The sequence below is a fragment of the Peromyscus californicus genome, unplaced genomic scaffold, assembly GCF_007827085.1.
Source record: "Peromyscus californicus insignis strain IS unplaced genomic scaffold, ASM782708v3 Scaffold_8__1_contigs__length_139910024, whole genome shotgun sequence".
NCBI lineage: Eukaryota > Metazoa > Chordata > Mammalia > Rodentia > Cricetidae > Peromyscus > Peromyscus californicus.
This window is the reverse complement of record NW_026294606.1, coordinates 139876790-139881749: the sequence shown is the minus strand read 5'-3', so window position 1 is coordinate 139881749 and position 4960 is coordinate 139876790. Positions and strand designations below refer to the sequence as shown.

At 38.8% G+C, this 4960-nt stretch overlaps 1 pseudogene; it reads right to left on the bottom strand.

Moving 5' to 3' along the window:
- Positions 1–950: 950 nt before the first annotated feature.
- On the bottom strand, positions 951–1358 carry LOC128103466 (40S ribosomal protein S15a-like; annotated as a pseudogene).
- Between the last annotated feature and the right edge of the window lie 3602 nt (positions 1359–4960).

Below are 4960 nucleotides of genomic sequence, written 5' to 3'. Positions count from 1 at the left end.
GGTATTGTTAAGGGTGATGTATCTCTGATTTCCTTCTCAGCCTGATTGTCATTTGAATATAGGAGGGCTACTGATTTCTTTGAGCTAATCTTGTATTCTGCTCTGTAGCTGAAGGTGTTTATAAGATGTATCAGTTCCTTGGTTGAGTCTTTGGGGTCACTCAAGTATACTATCATGTCATCTGTAAACAGTGAAAGCTTGACTTCTTCCTTTCCCATTTGTATCCCCTTAATTTCCTTATGTTGTCTTATTGCTCTGGATAGAACTTCAAGTACTATATTAAATAAGTATAGGGAGAGCAGACAACCTTGCCTTGTTCCTGATTTTAGTGGAATCGCTTTGAGTTTCTCTCCATTTAATTTGATGTTGGCTGTTGGCTTGCTGTAAATTGCCATTATTATGTTTAAGTATGTTCCCTGTATTCCTGATCGCTCCAAGACCTTTATCATGAAGGGGTGTTGGATTTTGTCAAATGCCTTTCTTTTCTGCATCTAGTGAGATGATCATGTGGTTTTTTTCTTTGAGTTTGTTTATATGGTGTATTACATTGATGGACTTTTGTATGTTGAACCACCCTTGCATCCCTGGGATGAAGCTTACTTGGTCATGGTGGATAATTGTTTTGATGTGTTCTCGGAGTCTCTTTGCCAGTATTTTATTGAGTATTTTTGCATCAATGTTCATGAGGGAGATCGGTCTGTAGTTCTCTTTCTTTGTTGCATCCTTGTTTGGTTTAAGAATCAGGGTAATTGTAGCCTCATAGAAGGAGTTTGGTAATGTTCCTTCTGTTTCTATTGTGTGGAACAATTTAAAGAGTATTGGTATTAACTATTCTTTGAAGATCTGGTAGAATTCTGCCCTGAAACCATCTGGTTCTGGGCTTTATTTTGGTTGGGAGACTTTTTTTTCTCATAGTCCATGGAGGCTTTTTATTAATGTGTTTTATATCTCTAGAAAAAAAATCCCAGGAGTTTTCCTCCTGTGTGTTTTCATCTTGCTTCTTCATGGTCCATGATGCCAGCTGAGGTTGTCAGTACAATGAAGCCAAACTAGCAGGATGGGAGAAGATTGTTCTGCCATTTTTCTAGGTCTTTGAGTTGCACATCAAATCTAGGGCTTATCACCCCACACTTGTTCAACCTGCCTGTGAGGTTCACAACGATTTTCCCAGCTCTGTGGTCGTCGATGATTTCAAACTCACCAAAGTAACCATGCTTCATCATCACAGTTAGGAACCTAATGATGACTTTGGAGCAGGGCCTGATGAGGACCTGGCATTTGCCACTCTTCTCAGCATTGTTGATGCTCTTGAGAGCATCAGCCAGGACATTCATGCGCACCATGGTGCCGGCGCGGAAAGATGGTGGAAAGAGTGGTTGGGAGACTTTTAATGACAGATTCTATTTCCTTAGGGGTTATTGGACTATTTAAATAGTTTATATGGTCTTGATTTAACTTAGGTATGTGGTACCTATCCAGAAAATTATCCATTTCTTTTAGATTTTCCAGTTTTGTGGAGTAGAGGTTTTTGAAGTATGACCTGATGATTCTCTGGACTTCCTCATTGTCTGTTGTTATGTCCCCCATTTCATTTCTGTTTTTGTTAATTTGGATGCTCTCTGTCTTTTGGTTAGTTTGGATAAGGGGTTGTCTAGCTTGTTGATTTTCTCAAAGAACCCACTCTTTGTTTCATTAATTTTGTGTATTATTCTCTTTGTTTCTATTTTATTGATTTCAGCTCTCAATTTGATAATTTCTTGGTGTCTGTTCTTCCTGGGAGACTTTGCTCCTTCTTGTTCTAAAGCTTTCAGATGTGCTGTTCAATCACTAGTGTGAGATTTCTCCAACTTCTTTATGTGGCCATTTAGTGCTATGAATTTCTCTCTTAGCACTGCTTTCTTAGTGTCCCATATGTTTGGGTATGTGGTGTCTTCATTTTCGTTGATCTCTAGGAAGTCTTTAATTTCTTTCTTTATTTCCTCCTTAACCCATTGGTGATTCAGTTGAGCATTATTCAGTTTCCATGAGTTTGTAGGTTTTCTGTAGTTTTTGTTGTTGTTGAAATCTAACTTTAAACCATGGTGTTCTGATGGAACACAAGAGGTTATTCCAATTGCTTTGTATCTGTTGAGATTTGATTTGTGGCCAAGTATGTGGTCGATTTTAGAGAAGGTTCCATGGGGTGCTGAGAAGAAGGTATATTCTTTTTTGTTTGGATGGAATGTTCTGTAGATATCGATTAAGTCCATTTGAGTCATAACATCAGTTAAGTCCTTTATTTCTCTGTTAAGTTTCAATTTGGGAGATCTGTCCAGTGGTGAAAGTGGGGTGTTGAAGTCTCCCACTATTAATGTGTGGGGTTTTATATGTGGTTTAAGCTTTAAGTTTAAGGTTTAAGTTTAGGGTTTAAGTTTCTTTTACATATGTGTGTACCCTTGTGTTTGGGGCATAAATATTCAGAATTGAAACTTCATCTTGGTGGATCTTTCCTGTGATGAGTATGTTTTGATTGATTTTAGTTTGAAGTCTATTTTGCTGGATATTAGGATGGATACACTCTAGCCTCTTCATGATGTTATTCATAAGATTGCTTTCTTCTGCCTCTTCCATTTTGTGATGTTCAAGTCTAGCTGTTAGAGGAGGGCTAGGTTCTGGTGATGCTGTATTGCTCTTCATTTTGTTGTATGTACTTCTGCCTTGACATCTGCCCATCTCCTTGTGGATTTGTTCTTGGTCTTATCAATTCTCTTGGTCCAGACAGAGCTGACAGATTCAGGAAGCCTCTCTCTGGTCCAAATGGAACCTCTCTTGTCCAGATGGGAGCTCTGAGGTGGGATGGTCACTGGGGGCTGGTCTCTAAATCTCAGGAAGTGGCTGGGGTCTCTGGCAGATGGGTGTGGGGCAGGGTGTGGAAATTGCAGGGTCTGCCAGGGGTCTTAGAGAAGGGGAACCTTCCTGGTGGGGGTGGAGGAAATCCTGCCTGATGGCCAGAACCTGGGGCCAAGTTGGGCAGGTCTTTCCCAGAATGACTGGTGCCCAGGTATGGGACCTATGGGCAGTCCTCTCTGGGAATGAGCCCAGGCACTCACCTCTTGTCCAGATGGGAGCTAATAAAATCTATTTCATTCTCTTATGATAATGGTAATGACACCTTTTGTGATCACTTAGAAACTATTTTATATTTTCTATTATTAGTGATTGAGTGTAATTTTATATCATAGAGAGGTGAAGTAATGCAAACCTTTTAAAACCAAAAGCAAGATAACAGATTTTTTAAAAAAATTTGTACAAGCATATGATACACCTAAAGCAACTTGTTTTGCATCAGTTGCTTAATAATCCATAAACACTTTTGAAAAAAATTTAATTCTATTTTCAAGTGTGTTTGTGTGTGGAAGAATGTCTTTCATGTATATTCAGGTGACGCATGAGAAAAGAAGTTTGTCAGATACCCTGGATCTGGAGTTGCAGGTACATATTAGCCTGTCAACATGGGTATTGGCATGTAAACACAGGTCATCCCCAAGAAGAGTACAAGCTGAGCCACCTGTCTAACCCCAAAATTCATTTTATGCAATAAACCAAAAGTCTTTTACATGAATACAAAACAATAAAAGAACTAATTAAATGGTGAGTCATTTGATGATCCTTGTGAACATAATGAATCAATATTAATATGTCAGACATATTCAATATACAGCATAAATTCAAGGCACTGAAATAGAACTTCCAACTTTTTATAAGAGAAAAGTTGTTTCTAAAACTACATGAAAAGCAGAAAAGCTAAGAACTGCTCAATAGGATTATGATTAGGGAGCAACAGTGCACATTTAACATGTGAGATGTGTGGAATCTGGAGATATTGCATGATGGGGGATGGCTCACCTTTCCATGGAACTGAGCTAATCTTGAGCAAAAAGGAAACATATAGTTTGCTCCCATTTGGCTGGTGACCTTATCACAAAGTAGACAGCCATGTGCATTAGCCATCTTCTTTGCTAATAGTTTCCTAAAAAGTTTTAATGACATATTACTTTTTGGTTACTGTCACAAAATGGAGACATCCATAAATTTCCTGCTGCCACTGAGCCTTCAGGGGATTATCCCATTTATATTAAAGAGGTGACACCAGACTTCTATGGTGTTTGTTAGCTTTGATTTATGTTTTGACACATTGCTTTACTTGATATATTGAATGGCTTCAAGAGGGAAGTGCAGAATTTTCTTTGCCATGTGCCTTCAAAACTAGCAAGACATTAAAGGAATCGGGCACTTTTAAATGGCTAGGTTTTGAAGGCTTATGTAAAATTTGCATCAACCCAGAACCAGTCTTAGAAAGCAAAGGCTCTACCAGAACCAAAAGAGATGAACACCAGGTACTAAAAGAGCTGTTGCCAGCAGGCAGGTTTACAGCTACAGGCCAGAGATGGAGGATATGCTGGGACTTATTGCCTAGTCCCAGCTTCCCACCTGAGATCTCCAAAACTTTTTCTCTAAAGAATCTTTTCATCCATGTTTGCTCTCTGCTTTTTACCAATCATGCACTAAATGTTTTTCTTTACATTTTTCTGTCTATTCACAAGCATCAGGGAAGCAGAATACAATCCCTTTTAGACAAGTTTATCTTCATGCCTGCAAAACACTTTTTTCCTCGTTAAGGAGCGGTAAACCCCTGCAGGGGTATACCTGACCTATGTCCTTTGTGGGCTTCAACTTCTGCCTATTTATCACGTTTGGGGTAAACTTTAGTTTGGCTTTAGTCAAATGATTAGACACTTTAGGACTTCTATTTCCATATTCTCTCTGAATTACTCTTTGCATTCTTCCCTCATTTTGTGGAGATTTTGGCTCAGAAACTTCTTGAAGCACCAAGGTAAGTTAATTTCTGATGTTATTCATCTTATAGTTCTTCTGGGTCATCAGTGCTGAAGTAAAGATGAACTGAAAAAACAGCCATTTA